At 41.4% G+C, this 21,364-nt stretch overlaps 1 protein-coding gene across 1 annotated transcript in view; it reads left to right on the forward strand.

Moving 5' to 3' along the window:
* Positions 1–879: 879 nt before the first annotated feature.
* lrfn5a (leucine rich repeat and fibronectin type III domain containing 5a) overlaps positions 880–21,364 on the forward strand; it is a 46,256-nt gene continuing 25,771 nt past the window's right edge. Inside the window, exon 1 of the mRNA XM_055865256.1 lies at positions 880–1,964. The gene's annotated coding sequence lies outside the window, so the exon portion shown is untranslated. The remainder of the gene's footprint in view (positions 1,965–21,364) is intronic.

A 21,364-nucleotide genomic window follows, 5' to 3' on the forward strand; every position in this document is an offset into this window, starting at 1 on the left:
CTCGTGATACTCCAGTATTGAAAAATAATTGTGTAGAGATTAGTTCTGTCCATGGTACTGAATCGCTCGCTGAAGCAGTGTATATACTATATGTTCGCGCTGTCCGTAGTGCTAAATCCCTCAAGGTAGTAGCTAACGTATTACAGTAAACTTGCATTGATGAAGTCCATTACAGTAAACATGCGTTGATGAAGTCCTTGTAAACGGAGTAAATTTCAACATGTGAACATAGGTTGTACAAGGTTAAAACAGGTTAGTAGAACATGTCTAGACTCTATTGTCATAATAACTCCACTGTAGATGTAGATACCGTCTGCATGTTCCTTCTGAGTGGAGAGGCCTTGTCTTGAATGCACTGAGTCGCATCCAATCAAATGTATTTATTGTAAGAGCTAAAATTTATACTGAGAAGCATTGACTTGCGCTATTACAACTGCAGTAACACAACACACCGTTTGGAAGTAATCTGAAACCTTGTATCCCACTCAAAAATGATGTCAGACTCCCATGTTATCAGCATTGCTGTGCGAATGAATAGGATATAGCGGGGTATACGTAAACATCAGGTGCGTTGTTAGAGGAGCCAATATCCTACTCTTGCGATATTCCGTGCAGTTACCCAATAGACTTCAGTTGCCGTTTCTAAATTTAGCAAATGTTTTATGAACAGCGTAAAGGCATAACGTCTGCGAAGACTATAAACTATATTATAGTCAGTATCCCTCTTAATTGTTAGTGCAAAAATACAACAGATGTATTAATCATTGTCAATTGTAAAAGTTATGCAACAAAAGAGTCGGGTGCGTGCAGTCGGTTTCCTCCAAGATTATGCACGGGATCCTATGGTTTGACATCAGAGCGGTTCTATTGCCCATGTGGCGTCGTTCTTTAGGCCTACCTCTTTTGTTCAATGCAATACTATCCCGTCTTCCCTGCAAAAGTTCTACCACCAGCACTTCTTTAGCAGGTCCCACAGAGTGAAAGGCTGAATCAAGGAGTATGAACGAACGTGAGTCTGAGCCAATCCGTGATGACTTCCTCCATGTTTTTCCAATCGAAAGGAGAGGGAAAATAGCTAACATCACATGTCCCAGTAACTGCTGCTAAAGGTCTTAGTTTGTTAAATCTTCTCGACTGGTAGAACTAACTATTTTGGGGGGATGGAAGCACAACGATGGCAATAGGGGGAGAACCGCTCATTTGTGCAGTGTAATGTGCGTCCCTTCTTTTTGGTCGAGGTTTCAAATCGAAAATCCATTGAGCAGCATACATTTGGATAATAAAGCGCTGTTGCGGGGCTGAATAGCTGAGAATACACTGAAGAAGGACTGAAGGAGCAAGCCTTTTGATAACTTGGATGGAGGGCAAGCAGCACTCAGTCACTGTGGATTAACTCGGCGTAGAGGCACAGCGGGGGGAAGTGCGCTTGAGGTGCAAAGGTCTCCCTGCTGAGAGTTGATCCGAGTTCCCCATAGCAGCCACTTTATCGCACTCGGCTGCAGAGACGTGCGATCGGCTAAATAGAGCAAGCCGGTGTTACTGCGGAGGAAAGCTTCTACTGTTGAGAGGTGTGTCGACGAGCGGCAGGAGAATGGCAAGGGCTTTAGCGAGTCTGAGGGAAAAGCAAACGCCCGTTTTTCAGCAAAGGATTCTGTCGAACCGCGTTGGAATTTGACTTTCTCTGTGTTGGTTTATTTGGATCTTTATTTTAAACTCCGAAGAAAATGAGCACAAGTGGATTGGATTCTGAGGGGTACAAACCAATGGCACATTACTCGGGCACTCTGAATAGGTGGGCTGTGCGGAATTGTGCGCTATGAAATCCAGCGCACCTTGTATCGATATAATTTAGCCAAAATCTAATGGAGCAAAACAAAAAGGAACATGGGAAAATATGAAATGTGAGAAAATTCGATTCCCCTGACCCTCGGTGCTCAGATCAGGACTGGCGTTCCTTCTTCAAGGTAAACTTTTACAGTTTAGATGTTAAGAATGTTTGTACATTTTCATCAGTCCTTTTTGTGTTCTTTGGTTCGTCGTTTGTCGACATAAAGAACAAAACAGTGTTAAGATGTGGGCTACGATTGTCAAGGCTGAACCCATTAGGTTCCAAAGCAAGATAACCTGCAGGACGCTGTTGAAAACTAGGTGTGAGCAGTATAACCAGGTATTCAGGTACATCGCAAGGTCAAAAATTCAGGAATTCAAAAATTCAGGAATTCAGTCGTCTGACTGCAATATTATTAATTTGATGGTATGGGTGTAGATCAACATTACGCAGTGGTATCATTTGTTTGGCCAGGTCGCGGGTTGAAATGTTATACATAGCCTACACAGCATCACAACTGATCCTATCTATCGCTAGGCCTGTTCTATCTTTATCTTGATTTGGGTGAATGTAGTATATTGGTATTTTACTAGGATCCCCGTTATTTATTTGGATCACCACTCTTCCTGGTGTCCAAAATGTGGTGGTAATGATGGTGTGTTTGTGGGTGTGTTAACGCAGGCACCCTCTTTTACTGCCTCATCCTGTCACGAGGAGCTAGATTGAAATCACCTCCATGTATATGCAAGCTGAGTTCCCATGCCAATTCAACTTGAACTCCGTTAAATGTCCGCTATGAAATGTGTGTACTAAATGTAGGCTACCCATGCATGTTACAATAGTCTTCAACCTTGGCATAGGTTCCAATGATGATAGAGTATCCAGGCGTCGTCATCTTCTTGCCCTATCCTAGGCGATATATCATGCTCACTACCATGGCACCACTGTCTGGCTGCTTGATGCAGCCCACATAACCACCCACATATGCTTGATGCACTGGAATTACATGTATCGAGATGATACGTAAATGAGCAACATTATTCTATAATAATCCTTTGGTGAGACATATGGAGTTCATATTTGCTATGTATAGGTAAAGGCAATGCATGGATGTTATTTAGAATGGCAACTATGTGTCCTAGGAAATTCACAATTTACGCAGTGTTCTTGCGCGCGTATTTGCGTTTGAGTTAGCTTTCTGTACTTGTGGTACCATTTGTGCATCAAAACTATGTCATCTAGTGAGTACAATAGAATACGTCAATGCCCATTTGAATTCCACATCACAAGGCGTTTATTTTATTTCAGCAACGCTGGTTGTCGGGTAGGCTATCTTTACGCACGTGCGCTTCTATAAATCGAATCTGATAAACACGACATATTTCAATACTTCAGACCCCACGACATGTCACCCATAACGGGGCAGGGTAGCTGTCATGGTATTGGTTTCAACAATGTGTTTGTTGTGCTTTATAGTCAAACGTGTGCTATTTTAGGGCGTCATTATGAGGAGACAATGACACGTCTCTGTGTTCTGATGAGGCTTACCTGCGCATGTTTATCCATTGACATGTATCTCACACCTGTCACATGAAAGCATATGAGCAAAACACTATTATTACCATATATGAAGTTGATATACACATTTACTTCTAGACGGCAGGGGAATAGAAAACAAATAGGTAGGTAGTTCAGCAGCCCCTGTCAATTCCTAAACCGCTCTTAGAAATGGTTGAAATAGTCATTTGTTTTTGAACGCACATTGTGATATGCTATATAATTAATTTCACTTAATAAACAGTAGTTATGTAATGTACAGTTCTATGTACTGTATGTAAGGGTATTCTGTACTCCATATCTTCTGTCCAAGTCTATAGGTAAACTGAGCTGCAGCTCCCCTGCTAGTGGCTGGTGGTACTATAATTCAATTTATGCTACTGTACCTCCAAGTCCATACTGCTGCCTGCTTCAGCTCTGAGGGGCTGGGCAGCACTGAAGACGGACTACAGCTTTATCCTACAACGTATAGGCCTAAGGGTGGAGTGGAGAGTGGAATGTATTTTTGATAAACAAATAAGCCTGTATTCAAAAGAAAATATTGTATAGTGCATTATGTATTCATTTTAGACCCGTGGACTTCTTCAATTGTTGTGATATAATTTGAAAGATCTGTCTTTTTTAGATCTGTGGGCGATTTGGGCCGTGTGAGATGTAGTGGCAGTGGTCCCTGTAGCTCTGAGACGTGTTTTAATTACACTAGCAGTGCTTAAGACCCCGTGATGTCGCGAGCCCGAGCCAAGGAAGGGCACGGTGTGATGATCCTGCTGTTACTGTGATAGGGTAACTGAGGGAATCAAATGCTGCAAAACAACATCCTCCCCCAGGCAGGATTAGCACCACACTCTACCTGGGTGCCCAACAAGTACATACTGTATCCTTTAGTCTACTACAGCATATTGCCTTTGATATGCCCTCTGGGTGCATGTTTGAGAAGTTACCATGACATACACTATTTGAACACATTTACGGCCAATATTACTTGTTCTTACAGAGAGCATACGATCAGCAAGTACTTACGGTCCTCTACTACACCATCTTTATGCCTTTGATATGCGTGTTCTTTTTCCCTCTGTGTGTGTGTGAAGACATACCATGACAGGTTTGAACACATTTATTGACACCTGATACATGAGACATGTATGTCTCAGACAGATAAGTGTTAGCAGATGTGTGACTTGACAGCTCTGGTTGGATGAAACCTGGATAGAGTCGAACATTAAACTAGACATAGCACTCAGCTAAAAATCATGTGACCCATGTATGCTGAGTTAGTGTAACCCAAGATGCCTTTCTAGAGATGTTATGTTTTACCATGATGTGGTATATGCTCTATGCTGTGTTTACCAAATGTTGCATATCCACTTGTCTTTTTTGCATCATATGCTGTCAATGAATTGTGTCACTTCTCTTGCGTTCATTGCACGCAGAGTCAGGGTATATGCAACAGTTTGGGCCACCTGGCTCGTTGCGAACTAATTTACCAGAAATTTACATAATTATGACATAACATTCAACGTTGTGCAACGTAACAGGAATATTTAGACTTATGGATGCCACCCGTTAGATAAAATACGGAACGGTTCCGTATTTCACTGAAAGAATAAACGTTTTATTTTCGAAAATATAGTTTCCGGATTTGACCATATTAATGACCTAAGGCTCGTATTTCTGTGTGTTATTATGTTATAATTAAGTATATGATTTGATATTTGATAGAGCAGTCTGACTGAGTGGTGGTAGGCAGCAGCAGGCTTGTAAGCATTCATTCAAATAGCACTTTCGTGCCTTTGCCAGCAGCTCTTCGCTGTGCTTCAAGCATTGAGCTGTTTATGACTTCAAGCCTATCAACTCCGGAGCTAGTTAGCGGTGTGCGCGCTAATAGCGTTTCAATTGGTGACGTCACTCGCTCTGAGACCTTGAAGTAGTTGTTCCCCTTGCTCTGCAAGGGCCGCGGCTTTTGTGGAGCGATGGGTAACGATGCTTCGAGGGTAGCGGTTGTCGATGTGTTCCTGGTTCGAGCCCAGGTAGGGGCGAGGAGAGGGACGGAAGCTATACTGTTTCACTGGCAATACTAAAGTGCCTATAAGAACATCCAATAGTCAAAGGTATATGAATAGTCAAATGGTATAGAGAGAAACAGTCCTATAATAACTACAACCTAAAACGTCTTACCTGGGAAAATTGAAGACTCATGTTAAAAGGAACCAGCAGCTTTCATATGGTCTCATGTTCTGAGCAAGGAACTTAAACGTTAGCTTTCTTACATAGCACATACTGCACTTTTACTTTCTTCTCCAGCACTTTGTTTTTGCATTATTTAAACCAAATTGAACATTTTATTGATGTATTATATTAAGTTAAACTAAAAGTGTTCATTCAGTATTGTTGTAATTGTCATTATTACAAATAAATAAATAAATAAAAAAAATTGCCCCATTAATCGGTATCGGCTTTTTTTTGGTCCTCCAATAATCGGTATCGGTATCGGCGATGAAAAATCATAATCGGTCGACCTCTAGTGTGCACTCACTACTGTAGGTTGCTCTGGATATTCTGCTACAATGTAAATGTTTCAAGCTCATTCATTAACTGGGAATCATGGACAGAAACCACATTCTCCGTTTGCTTAAATATACTGTACTGTAGCTTTTTCTGCTCCCAAAACAGCTTTGATATGAGGCTTATGAGAGAGATGTATTTATAATCTATCTGACCTTTATGTGATGTTCTCATTGGATTTTGTGGTAATCATTATTCTTAGCATTTAATTACCTACTGTGTTTGTAGTGTTTAAGGATGTCTTAGTTTTTATGATTTGTTAATTGCTAAACAAGGAGTTAATTGTTGAGTCAATTTTAAAAGTCACCAGGCAGCATTGCATTTAAGCACAAGGTTAATAGAGATTGGGCCAAAGTGGATTGCTGAATATGTACATTTAATTAAGAATAATTGAATGAAATACCAATCAGAGGATCAGGTCTGCTAGGCTCTGTATAAGCTGCAGATCCAGATGGGATGTAAATAACATCTTATAGTTTAGATAAACACTGGTGGTCCATTTAACACATTACAGACTGGCTAGACACCTAGTATGGCAATAGATCCCTTTACTGGTCCTAAATCCATGATCCAGGATTACCTTGAAAGATTACATAATACTTTTACCTTAGTGATAGGTAAATTAACCTTTGTTGTTTTGGATTTCAAATAAAAAATAAATATTGGTTTGTGATATTTAATGGAAGCAAGTTTTTAGGAGTTTTTACTTATAGTATAGACTAAACACTGGTATCCAATGTACCTTATTTAAGAGAGCATAGAATCAGACCGGCATAGATCGTTGCCAAGGAAGCTGTGGAGTCCTAATGCTTCTGGAGGATCCCAAACCAAATCAGGAGTTACAGTTCATTAGCGTAGGAGAAAACTTCAGCTGGGAACGACTAATCAAAACCACCAGGTATTTCAATGTTTTAATTTCCTTAATTTGGTGTTCCTCAAGTTGTTTATGCAGGGTGAGCTTTGTGTCAGTGTGTCATTGTAATGTGGTGACTAGAATGGCCTCCTCTGTCTGTCTGTGAGTGGGATGGACTTTGAGGGGTGTTTGTCTGTGATAATGAGCTGTCAAGGTGACAGCGGTGGGTTGTTTTGATCTTGCAACCACCTGCTGGTTTAAACAGGAGAAAAGTGGCAGTCAGGAATGGTAATAGTTTCTGTGGCGAAGGACAGTGAGTCTGTGATGTGGTTATGCATTTGACTGATGAGGCACTGATCCCTAGTTACTAAAATATTGATAGATTGATATGCACCGGGGTAAATCCCAAATGAAATAACAGTAGAACTTCATGTTCTGTTATTTTTACAGCAGAGACACCAGGGATGAGCGCATACGTATTAACTGAAAGTCTATCCACTTTCAGTTAAAACATTAATATTCACAATATTCTCTTAGCCTGTTAGGTGTTTGTAAATACAAACATATCATAATACTATCTATCTTTATAATCTTAATGCTTTGTGGGCAGCTATCAGCTTTTTGCGACTGTCAGTAAATTGTAGTGTGTAAGGTTCTGGGCCGGCTTCCTGTAGTGTGATGAGATTATTTTCAATAGATGGGTATATCCTCTTCTCTGCCTGGCCTTAATCTGCCCAGCAACACACGGACCCTGCCGTACCCTGCTGTACATATGGCACATTTGACAAGATTACACACACCACTGTTGGGAAAAGCCCTTAACGAGGCTTTGGCTGTGACAGACAGAGGCAGAACCACAGACACAAGCTGCAGAGCTATTCTGTACAGTAACAATAAGTCATTTATTGGATTTATATAGTGCTTTTCTACCAACTGAGGTACTCAAAGCGTTTTTCATAGTAATGGGGAAACTCACCTCATCCACCGCCAATGTGTAGGACCCACCTGGGTGAAGCAAGGCGACCATTTTTGTGCCAGAACGCTCACCACACATCAGCTTTCAGGTGGAAAGGTGAGGAGTGATAAATGCCAATTAGGAATGATGCTTTGGCTGTGATAGAGGTAGAGCCTCAGGAAACTACAGAGCCATTTTGGCTCACTACAGCACCGCCACACAGTGTTCCCAGCAGCCCCACCTCCCCTTCTTAATCATATTACTCTAAAGAGCAGATTATTTAAAAAAAATAACCTTCTTGTGATTTCAGTTTAAATGCAATTAACTAAACCACACATTTGATTTTAATAGCTGTTTTATGTATTGCATTTTCCAAGCAACCTGGGGTCTGTTCCCACAACAGTCTTATTGTGATTACACAGCTGATGTATAGCTATATACAGTTGTGTGTGTGTGTGTATATCAGTGTGATAGCCAGACTACTAAATAGTCAATTAATGATACCCAAACTATCTGCACTGACTCTATCTTGCACTGACCCTACGCACTCTCACTATACTTTATATACACACCATATACACTCTCACTATACTTTATATACACACCATATACACACTGACTATACTTTATATACACACCATATACACACTGACTAGACTTTATATACACACCATATACACTCTCACTATACTTTATATACACACCATATACACACTGACTAGACTTTATATACACACCATATACACACTGACTAGACTTTATATACACACCATATACACACTGACTAGACTTTATATACACACCATATACACTCTCACTAGACTTTATATACACACCATATACACTCTCACTATACTTTATATACACACCATATACACACTGACTAGACTTTATATACACACCATATACACTCTCACTATACTTTATATACACACCATATACACACTGACTAGACTTTATATACACACCATATACACACTGACTAGACTTTATATACACACCATATACACACTAACTAGACTTTATATACACACCATATACACACTGACTAGACTTTATATACACACCATATACCCACTGACTAGACTTTATATACACACCATATACACACTGACTAGACTTTATATACACACCATATGCACACTGACTAGACTTTATATACACACCATATACACACTGACTAGACTTTATATACACACCATATACACTCTCACTATACTTTATATACACACCATATACACTCTCACTATACTTTATATACACACCATATACACACTGACTAGACTTTATATACACACCATATACACACTGACTAGACTTTATATACACACCATATACACACTGACTAGACTTTATATACACACCATATGCACACTGACTAGACTTTATATACACACTCACTCACACACACTACACTGTCACTCCCACACAAATACCTAACACATTCTCTTCAAACACTACATGCGCACACACTCACGCACACACACACACACACACACACACACATAACACACACGCATACCGACACAACACAAACCAACAAACATACTTACACACACGCACACACTTTCACACTTATCATTTGCTGCTGCTATTCTGATCTTTATTTTACTGTTATTATTATCTTTCCGGATGCCTAATCACTTTACCCTGCCTTCATGTACATACAGTATCTACGTCATGTTCCTTTGCACATTGATCTGGTACTGGTACTCCCTGTATTTAGCGTCATTCTTGTGTATTTTATTTTATTCCTCTCTCTAGTGTTAGTTACTATTTTATATATATATATATATTTGTTTGTTTTTTTACTCTGCATTGTTGTACAGGTTCGTAAGCAAACATTTCACTGTAAAGTCTACACAAATTGTATTCGGCGCATGTGATGAATAGAATGTAATTTGATTTGTGATTAGGGATTATCATTTGGCACCATACTCAGGATACTGCTAGTGATTGACCACTGTACCAGACCTTAAAATGGGTTTCTTTCTACCACTTCAGCAGGGCTTGATTGAGCTTGCCTGGTGGATATGAATACATGCATGAATAGTGATGTTCCTTTGGCACCATACTCAGGATACTGCTAATGATGCACGTTGAGGTAGCCAGTCTGGTACAGTGTACAGTGTGTATGTCATGCATCACGTTTAGTGAGATGGAGCATGGAACCCTAATCCCCAACTCTTATGAGGTGGCAGCCATCTGTCCTGGCTGGCTTGTGTTCTATTATTAAAAACCCTATCCTGTAGTCAAATGACCTATTGGCCTCATGGGTGGAATGTTATTCATATTTTTCATAATTTCATAGTTTATGTATATATACGTATATATTTTACTGACGAAAATCTGGTGTTTCCATGTCAAACAGGTTTGTTATATTTCAGTCTTCTGTGATGTATATAAAGTGTAACACTGGAATGCAAACTCAAAATGTAATACATTTCAACTCTATCTGACATGGTACAACCATGTGTGTGAGGTGTATACTTTTGTTTGAAAGTAGATTCTCTATGTGACCCTGATTTAGCCCACTGCAATAAAAGGTTGATGCCTGCTGTGGATTGACAGAATGGCTAATTCTGTGGCGATGTAGCCTATAACATACTTGGCCTATTATTGGGAATTGCCATAATTCAGACATGCAGAGTATTTATCAGAGATGAGATCGAATAACAACATCAAGGCAAAATAAGAGTTTTGGACTGTATTCAATCCGTTTCGCCGATGTAAAGGTCATTTCAGATTGAGCCGGCATATGCAACGTTTACCATGAATGCAGTCTGCGACTGTGGGAACATTGTCAACCGCGCTATAAAGTGTATTTTCTGTGCTACGGATTGAATAGGAATCTAAATCTAGATTCCAAGAATATTTAGATATTCCTGACGCGTTGTGATAACGGAGGTTGGGTTTCAGGTTTTATGGTGCATCTGATCTGAGTGTTCTCTGAGAGCCACCTCTTATATTGCTCCACACACAGTAATGAATTGGAATAGCTTTGTGCACATCTGTATTCAGCATAGAGGCCACAGTGTGATACTATAATGGTGTCTCTTGCTTCATTGAGGATAGGCTCATACCAGTTATACGCCTGCAGACAGTTGTGCTGAATACAGATGTAGGTTCCTGCATCTCTCTCATTTAATTAAAAAAACGATTGATCAAACACCAACAATTTTTTTAATCCTCTGAGCATCCTCCTCTGAGCATGCACTCAACCAGGTTCATTTCATATCTTCTGTGACCCTAAGTTACAGTTTGATATAATACTTTGTAATGTATCATATTCTTTCCCTGGTGCACTTAAAGACAAACACACGGAAAAGAACAAAGAGTCGCTAGAATATTACAGATGAATAATTAAGGGAGCCAAATATCTCGGGAGAGATAGAGATAACGTTAATGCCTTGGTGGTGGTGGTGGGGATATTTCAAGTATTTATTGCATTAGAGATGAGGAAAGTGTCTGGAGGAGCCCAGCTAGTTAGGGCATTGAGTTGAATAAACCCATGAGGACAGATGAAAGGATGATAGGACAGTCTCCACTCCCCAGTATTTGCTCTGTCAAATAGGAGTCTGGAGACAGTTACATGCAGTGCATGACTGAAACTCTATATATTACACAACGTTAGATTGGGCTTTTGTCAAACCTAATGTCAATGTGCTATTGTGAAGCTATAAACTGGGTAAGAATACATGGGAAGGGGGGAGGGAGAGGGAGGGAGGGAGGGAGCGAGGGAGGGAAAGGGAGAGAGAGAGGAAGGATGGGAAAGGGAGAGATAGATGGGAGAGAAAGAGGGGAGAGGGAGAGAGAGAGGAGAGGGAAAGGGTGAGAGAGTGAAATGGAGAGAGAGGGAAAGGGAGAGAGAGAGAGGGGGAAAGGGGAGAGAGAGGGAAAAGGAGAGAGAGATTACAATTGCAATTATTCTTTACACTTCTTTGCATCATTCCACTGCTGAATTGAGCTTCCTATACCGATATTCTACAGAGGTGTGCTAGTGCAGGCTACTTATTTGACTCCCATTAAAAGATAAATGTTTAAACCGTAAAGATTCAATTAAACACTTCGTAATTTGCACAGCGGGAGACGAAACAGGGCCAGACTGTCACTATGAGTTTATTTCTAAGCTTATATTCATAAGCAGTGGGGTTGGGAGAGGTGGACAGATGCTGTTCACCATCACACCTTCCAAAGAGGAAGGCAAGGACATGAGAGGGAGTAGAGTGAAGAGATGAGAGGAGGGAGTAGAGGGAAGAGAGGAGAGGAGAGAGGAGATGAGGGGAGTAGAGGGAAGAGAGGAGAGGAGGGAGGAGATGAGGGGGAGTAGAGGGAAGAGAGGAGAGGAGAGAGGAGATGAGGTGGAGTAGAGGGAAGAGAGGAGAGGAGGGAGGAGATGAGGGGGAGTAGAGGGAAGAGAGGAGGGAGGAGATGAGAGGGAGTAGAGGGAAGAGAGGAGAGGAGAGAGGAGATGAGGGGGAGTAGAGGGAAGAGAGGAGAGGAGGGAGGAGATGAGGGGGAGTAGAGGGAAGAGAGGAGAGGAGGGAGGAGATGAGGGGGAGTAGAGGGAAGAGAGGAGAGGAGGGAGGAGATGAGGGGGAGTAGAGGGAAGAGAGGAGAGGAGAGAGGAGATGAGGGGGAGTAGATGGAAGAGAGGAGAGGAGGGAGGAGATGAGGGGGAGTAGAGGGAAGAGAGGAGAGGAGAGAGGAGATGAGGTGGAGTAGAGGGAAGAGAGGAGAGGAGGGAGGAGATGAGGGGGAGTAGAGGGAAGAGAGGAGGGAGGAGATGAGAGGGAGTAGAGGGAAGAGAGGAGAGGAGAGAGGAGATGAGGGGGAGTAGAGGGAAGAGAGGAGAGGAGGGAGGAGATGAGGGGGAGTAGAGGGAAGAGAGGAGAGGAGGGAGGAGATGAGGGGGAGTAGAGGGAAGAGAGGAGAGGAGGGAGGAGATGAGGGGGAGTAGAGGGAAGAGAGGAGAGGTGGGAGGAGATGGGGGGAGTAGAGGGAAGAGAGAAGAGGAGGGAGGAGATGGGGGGGAGTAGAGGGAAGAGAGGAGAGGAGGGAGGAGATGAGAGGGAGTAGAGGGAAGAGAAGAGAGCAGGGAGGAGAGGAGAGGAGGGGTAGTAGATGGAGGAGATGAGTGGGAGTAGAGGGAAGAGAGGAGAAGAGGGAGCATATGAGGGGGAGTAGAGGGAAGAGAGGAGGGAGGAGGGAGGAGATGAGGGAAGAGAGGAGAGGAGGGAGGGAGGAGATGAGGAAGCAGAGGTATAGAAAGGACTGGGAGGAGATCTGTTCATTAGAGGACAGGAGAGAGAGGAGCCTTATGCCACTAAAACAACCATGGACCAAGGTCAGGAGAGACAGAGAAGCATGTGGGACAATGTTAGTCAGAGCCAAGCTGAACTACAGTATATGGTAGAGTTGAGTTGAGTAGTTAGACACATCACAAAATGGTTGCCTTGCTGGGTCCTTGGTTATATTCTCGGTTAGAATGGCTTCATCTGCCATGCTGCAATACCTTTATATATATATATCTATGTACAATGGGCTAATACGACTAAGCGCAATACATTTTTTACTTCTGTTGGCCATTCTCTGCTCATTTGGTGTGGGATTCCCTTCTGTTCTTAGTGACTAACAGTAGTTCTATCTTTCACAACTAGTTATCCAGGCGTACTGTGAGCGAGTGGCACGGGGAGCAGGGAAGAGGGAGGGAGAGATGAGAGACTGCAACCAACCAAGCCGACTCGCCCTATATTTGACTAATAGCTGTCATAGCTAGGTAATTTATCATCAAATATGATTACATAGTACCTGTCTTGGACTGCAGCAAACTGGGAGATACTACTTAGCTAATGTTAGCTAGCTAGGCTAATTGAGGCTGCAGTGCATGTGCTTTCTCATCCTACAGTTACAAATAACAATAACTCTATTCAAAATATTATGTAGCAGCCTACCTGTTGGCTGTTGGTCGTTGTTGCCTATCCTTCTCCTTTAACCTTTAAATACGTCATTTTAATTCATCTCCTAATTTTTGACATACATGGGTATTCGGGTATAGGCGGATACATGAAAATCTTGACTTCAAGCCCATTCTTAGTTATTGTGAATTAGCATTGCTTTGATATTAGTTTTTCACAGTAACAATATTAATCCACTCTCTAATTACCTCCCAGGGAGATTTGAAATATGGGAAGGGATAAAATATGCCAATTAATGACAAACATACAAACTCACACACAGAGAGCGAGAGCGACATGGAGAGAGGGGCTAGGGAGAGAGAGAGGGGAGGGAAATATATGCCAACGACAAACATACAAACTTGAGAGAGAGATTAAATATACCAACGACAAACATACAAACTTGAGAGAGAGATTAAATATACCAATGACAAACATACAAATTTGAGAGAGAGATTAAATATACCAACGACAAACATACAAACTTGAGAGAGAGATTAAATATACCAACGACAAACATACCAATTTGAGAGAGAGATTAAATATACCAACGACAAACATACAAACTCACAAACACACCCTTCCACAGCTGGCATGCTGATTGGGGTCTTAGACAGATAATATAACCATTCTATAGAGACAGTAGAATTATTAGCTATCTAGCTCAGCCACTTGGCAAATAACTATCATCCCTCCCTACCTCTCTCCTCGAGCAAGTGAGTGTGTCTCATGGCAGAGAGAGAGAGACAGAGAGAGAGAGAGAAACATAGAGAGACATGGAGAGAGACATGGAGAGAGACAGAGAGAGAGACAGAGAGACAGAGGGGGAGAGAGATAGGGAGAGAGAGAAATAAGGAGAGAGAACGATAATAGGACAGAGAGAGAGAGAGTTAGTGACTGTGCCAATACTCCCATAATGACCCTTTAATGAGGCCCTGCATGTATTGGATAAACCCATAGTGCATCCATCTCTATTCTCCTCCTTCACTGTTTTCTATTGCTTTCCATCACCAGTCATTTGCAGGTTGTCTGCTTGACCTTCAGAGGAAGGTAATCATTAGCATGCACCAGTTGTATTGATTAAGAGAGGGAAAGAGAGAGAGCTTTGCTGGGATATTGTTTCGTAGCGCAGACGGGAGTATGCATTTGAGTTTCATCGAGGCTGGGTGGGATGGGTGAGGAGATTGGCAGATTGATGAGCTAGGTTGGTTGATTGGTGGGTTGGTATTGGTGTTGGTGTTGGTGGGGGCATGTGTAATGGCTCGAGAGGAGAGTCTTTGTGACATGTTGCATGCTGGGATGGGACGTCAGCATGGCATGGTGTGCTGTAGTTATGCGCCAAGCACGCAGAGATATAGAGCTGTGGCTGCCTGTACACGCCAGAACAACCTTTTAGCACATTTAACACTGCTCAGGCCCAAGACTGTGAAACGCAAGGACAATATTTCTTAGATTTGAGGAGTTCGAGTTTTAAACTCTCCCAACTCTCAGTTAAATACAGAAATATCTCAGTAGCTTTGCTTCTAGCATGGGAAATGACAGAAAGCATATTGTAGTAGGTCTTGTAGACATGCATGAACACCATCAAGCAAAAAAATCATAGTGTTTGAAATTCCTAATGGACTTACCTAGCTGCATTTTAATGCATAGTGTACACATTCTAAACAGAACCTCACCTGAATGTATAATAATAGGATGTGTTCTATCTCAGCATACACAGTATAATATGTTTTATGGGAGTTACACAACTGCAGATTGTATTTTTTCTTGCATTTTCGAAGACAGACGCCAAGGCACAGTACACTGCGGTGGGAATGGGTAATCTGTCATGACATTTTATGGCTTTTCATACATATTCAGGCTGTGTAACCCGAACAGGATGCACATCGTACATCATAAGTGACCAGAGGGCCATTAAAGACAGTCCTTATTAATTATCACGCCTCTCTACTTCACACACAGAGAACCCAACATGACAGACAAAAATATGTCTCAGAAGGTAAAATATTTGTTGAGAACTTAACTCTGAGCTTGAATTAATGTGCTTCTATATTAAAATCAATACAGGTCATGAATTCTGTGTAGTTTGTGTTTATTATTCAGCCTTAGATCACAATGCTTGCCTTGCTCAGCCAGTAGCCTCAGCTGTAGTGCAAAGTCAAATAGGGTGACATCACACACAGATCCAATTAACCCCAGGAATATTGTTTTGAAACAAACCAGCTAGCCATAGCTGACACTGTATGGCTTTTGCACTGTTGTTGATGTTTTCTCATCTTGATAATTAAAAACAAAACACATAGTATACAGAACCTCGCTATAACGTCAAATATTTCTGATTAGAATCGTGTAATACTGTAGCTGTGCCTGTTGTTATCTATCACTATCTTCTCTTTCTGTGTGAGCATGGTATCTGCCCACCTCAGTCCTTTGAAGGGCTATGTAGCATAGGCTGTTGTACGGGGGATTATACACTTTGAATTAAGTCCATGAAGTTTTGAAGATGGCCGGCAGAGATAGCACAGACACAGACTGTAGAATCAGCAGTTGCGCTTGCTTGAGGCAGGTAGAAAGTCATGTATTTTGAGAGGCGAGTGGAATGACCTCTCAATGTGTGGTGAGTCAATGACAGCTGCCCTATAACAGTCAGGCATTGCATGCTAGGCTAATATGGGACCTGACCTCAACACTACAACAGAAAACTCTGCTGGACTGGGGAAACACTATTCTAGATAACTAAGTGAGTTAAATATACACAGAGCTGCATGTTGTCCACAAAATTGAATCCAGGGTTTGTTTAATCATATGATCTCCATGACTGATCTAGACCTTGGCTCAAACCCCTACAGCTCTGCTCTGCTAAACAGAGCTCCAACTCTGGCTCGCCTCCTTGTTGGGACATCTCTAGCATTCTGTCTGGGTGCTAAGGTAAAATATATGATGGCCTACTTCTCAGCAGAAGAATATGATGTGTGTCAATAATGTACAGATTTGAGGTAGCTAGCTAAGAGAAAGCTGAGAGAGCAGCCATACAGTCACTGAATGGACTTCTAGAATCAGAATTCTGAACATAAAGACCACTTCCACCAGCTAGATAGATCAAAGAGACCCACCGTGTCCTGTTCAATAGCCTGCATCTCTTTAGAGACTCTTTTGAGGCCTCCACCTGGCAGGCTTCCACCTGGCAGCAAAACTTTGTTATGGAGAGAGTTGAGGAGACTAGAGAGAGGAGAGAGATTGATGTCTGAGATGAGATGTCAGACATGGCCTATCGCTGAATGGCCAAAATAGTTTCCAACCAGGAGAGCAGAGTAGAACAGCAGGATTAGATAGGCCCACTTAAATGAGAGGTGTATTCTGCTTCCATCTGCACTGCCAGCGGTTACCCCCCCTAGGGGCAGCGGCCACACTCAGGACTGTTTTTTCCCCATTGATAGACGGTTTGTGGATGTATTTAAGGTGCTTCCAGAGCAGACATGTCTGGTCTCAAGGACAGGGCATCCGCTAGACTGTCTGTCTGGATGGATGTATCCGTTAGGCTAGCTAGACAGTCATTGATGTCACTATGGCAAACAGTGAACCGATACATTTCCATATTCTCCTTTGCTTTGAATATATACTGATCAAGAGTATCATTTCAGCTAAGCCTAGGGTGTGCCAAAGTAACAGGGGAGGATTTTTTTATTGCATTTCTACACACAGGGGAGCTCATTTACTGCATTTCTACACAATTTAAGAAACTCTACATGCAATTTGGAGAACAGCAAAATGGACTCCAGCCATTACCACCTTGTTGCTGTAGCTTTATTCACCTCAGTCAATAAGGGACTTAACATTCTACAAACACATGTCATACAAGAATTAGCTGCTACGCACTAGCTCAGCACCGGGATTAAACCTCTAGTTTAGTTTCATGTCAAGTCAAACAGCAGTTACCGAGGCAAAGCCATGTACTACAGCCATCTTTACCTCTGCACTGTTTCGAGGAAAAGTTGCACTTTTCCCTGCAGCTACTGTCGACGCGCTCGCCAAAAAGCCAGCCAACCATACTAACAGCTTTCCCTCCGGTCCCAGGTGTCTGCATGGTCCTAAAGTCAGCCTCTTATACCGCTAAACTGCATCTTCCTTTTAATCAGGATTTAATCGGGTTGATTTTAGCAGTCTATTCTGAATTGTTTGGTGTTGAGCCCCTGACACTGATTATCACTGTTCACTAAAAACTGCATTCTTAGCATCATATATTCAAACCTGCTTCTATCATTATGAACAAACCATGCCATTCCGTTAGGATTTCTATAAGTAGCTGCTTCTGTTTGGAAATTATTATTATTATTATTATATTATTATGTCTAGCCCTAGCAGCAGATGCTCAGACAGAAAAACATCTGAGTTGACCTGAAAGCACTGAGGTTGAGATTTAACCAAAACAATATCAGCTGGAAAGGAGAGCTATAGCCTGTAGACACATTTGACTGATTATAGGTGTGATAGCATTCAATAAACAAGTCAAGGAACAGCCATAGACTGATTATAGGTGTGATCGTCTTGTATCAGCAGATCCAGGGTCAACTATAGACTGATTGTATGCCTAGGTGTGATACAGATGTTGGATCTTAATTTGAGCAAATTTGCTACAGCAGGAAAATAATACTGCAGCATCAGAACATGTGAATTATTATGTGGATTATAATTAATGGACATTTTTTTGATACATTTGATACAAATCAAGATACTAGATATGACAAACTTCAGAAGCCTTTTTAAACCTCAAATAAACTACAAGTTTTAAATATCATGCATTGCAGGAAAGTTGCAACAGGGTAATCAAATTAAGATTCTATATCTGTATATGATTGCTTTGTATGCCTCCTGCTGCTAGGCAGTGGACACACAGATGGAGGAGGAGAGCGATTTGGAGTGGTTGCCCATTAGGCCCTGCATTAATCCCTAAATGTGAAATCAATACAGGAAGTGAAATGTGAGTGGAATAAAAAGGCAAGGGGATCAGGTAAAGGCTATACAGTATGCCTGCCATTGGATCAAAGAGAAATCAATGACAAATAGAATCGTAATGGTTGCAGTTGCACATCATTATTGTATTATAAAACATGATGTTGAAAAGCCGTGCGATGCATTTCTGCAAGCCAAAGTCATAGATTAGTAACAACAAATCTATGAATATTATGTCTTGACCTAATCTCACTATGTCAAAAAGCAGTAGGTTTTGTCAGTCAGTGCCATGTAATTGCTTGTAGCTGCCTCTTACTGTAAATGCATTTTGCATACAATGTGTGCAAAATAAATAGCCATACTGGTAAAACGTGAGCCTATCACAATTAATACAACATGCCCCCATGTAGTGGTTTGAGGAGAACACTTACACTTTGTCAAGGTGGAGATGAGTGGCTGAGACGCTCCTGGACAAGGTGGAGATAAGTGGCCTAGACCGAGGTGCGCGTGGACAACAGTGGATGCATCAATTCAGGCTACAAGTGTAGGCCTATTGACAATCACATAATGTCATTACAATACACCTAGGTTTCCTAACAGATGTCTCTTTCCATTTATCAAATTGCTTGTTGCACAGTGCACTGTTGGGGTTTGGATGCTGAAATTATTTTCTGAGTGGACGAATGTGCGCAGGTAGTCTACAGGAGCGCCTTGGTTAAGTGATTTCTGACAATCAGATGAAAACATATCCACTGGTTGTGTTTATGCCACATTAAAAGGATAGTGCGTGTCCATAAGGCTAGGGGAAGCTAAGCTTTCCCTAAAGTACATTTTATTAAATTGCCAAAACAATATATAGCTTAATTAGCTATACATAGATAAATAAAATCATAAAAAATAGGCTACTACACCAGAAAGCATGATTTGGCCACAGAGGATCATTTGCTTCAACAAAAAAAAAGCTTTGAATTGTTTTAAATCGCATAGCCTAATGTCGGAAGGGCCCATAATTTAGGCAGCTGTCACGCCCTGACCTTAGTATTCTTTGTTTTCTTTATTATTTTGGTTAGGTCAGGCTGTGACGAGGGTGGTATGTGTGTTTTTGTCTTGTCTAGGGTTTTTTGTATGCCTAGGTGTGTGTGTCTAGTCTAGACATATGTAGGTTTATGGTGGCCTAGATTGCTTCCCAATCAGAGGCAGCTGTTTATCGTTGTCTCTGATTGGGGATCCTATTTAGGTTGCCATTTTCCAGTTTGGTTTGTGGGTTATTGTCAATGTGATGTTGCATGTTTGCACTCAGTGTTATAGCGGTCATGTTTGGTTTGTTATTTTGTATTGTTAATTAAGTGTTCTTCATTATTAAAAGGAAGAATGTATTCTAATCACGCTGCGCCTTGGTCTCCTCACTAAGATGTTCGTGACAGCAGCGCACTCTGCAAATACCAAATAGATGATTGTTGAGTTGAGACTGTCAATAAAAAGCAGAGAGGCAGGCATATCACAATATTTATAATACAATCGCTGAAAAACTGTTTGGAAAGCAAATGGCTATTGCTGTAAAGAGATGACAATGAAAAGACTCTAATCCGTCTTTTAGCTATACAAATTCTTAACTTAACTCATCCCCGGTGAGTGTGCATCATCACTATCTAATTCATTGGGTCAGTACCACCTTTGTTTGTTTTTGGACAATCATGTCCTCCTCCAGGTCAGACCAACGTCATATTGTATTTGTGTCTCCCCTTTTCGTAGGCCTATTTTATGTATCAGACAACATAGTTTTTATTTATCTGTTTGTCCGTGTCAGCAGAGTAGGCTACCATGTCATTTTTCTAGTATAAAAATGTGTGTGCACAGTTTGGTGTTCGGTACCGGTAAGAAATTAAATCTACTTTCACCCCTGCTGTATTTTGTAGTGTAGATCATTCTGTCATCCATATTCATGGGTAACAGACCCGTGGAACTGGCAGTATTTGTATTTATTCAGGATCCCCATTAGTTCCTGCCAAGGCAGCAGCTACTCTTCCTGGGGTCCAGCAACATTAAAGCAGTTATATACTGTACAATAAAAAATATTACATGGCATTACATTTCATAACACTTGACACAATACATTAAGTGTGTTCTCTCAGGCCACTGCTCTACCATCACATACAGTATCTACAATACAAAATAAAGGTGTACGTGTGTGTAGGGTGCGTGTCTTATCATGTGTATGTATATCTGTGCCTGTGTGTGTCTCTTCACAGTCCCACTGTTCCATAAGGTGTATTTTTATCTGTTTTTAAAATCTGATTAAAATCAAATCACATTTTATTGGTCACATACACATGGTTAGCAGATGTTATTGCGAGTGTACTGAAATGCTTGCATCAGTTATCTGATGTGGAATAGAGTTCCATGTAGTCATGGCTCTATTTAGTACTGTGTGCCTCCCATAGTCTGTTCTTGACTTGGGGATTGTGAAGAGACCTTTGGTGGCATGTCTTGTGGGGTAGTCATGGGTGTCCGAGCTGTGTGCCTGATATACATACAGCTGTAGGCCTATCCAAATGTATAGTACAGGAATCCTATACTAAGCAATAAGGCCCGAGGGGGTGTGGTATATGGCCAATATACCACAGATAAGGGCTGTTCTTATGCATGACGCAGTGTCTGGATACAGCTCTTACAAATAAATGTTTTGTCTTACCCATGGTATA

This window comes from Salvelinus fontinalis, chromosome 16 (genome assembly GCF_029448725.1).
Source record: "Salvelinus fontinalis isolate EN_2023a chromosome 16, ASM2944872v1, whole genome shotgun sequence".
NCBI classification, from domain to species: Eukaryota; Metazoa; Chordata; class Actinopteri; order Salmoniformes; family Salmonidae; genus Salvelinus; species Salvelinus fontinalis.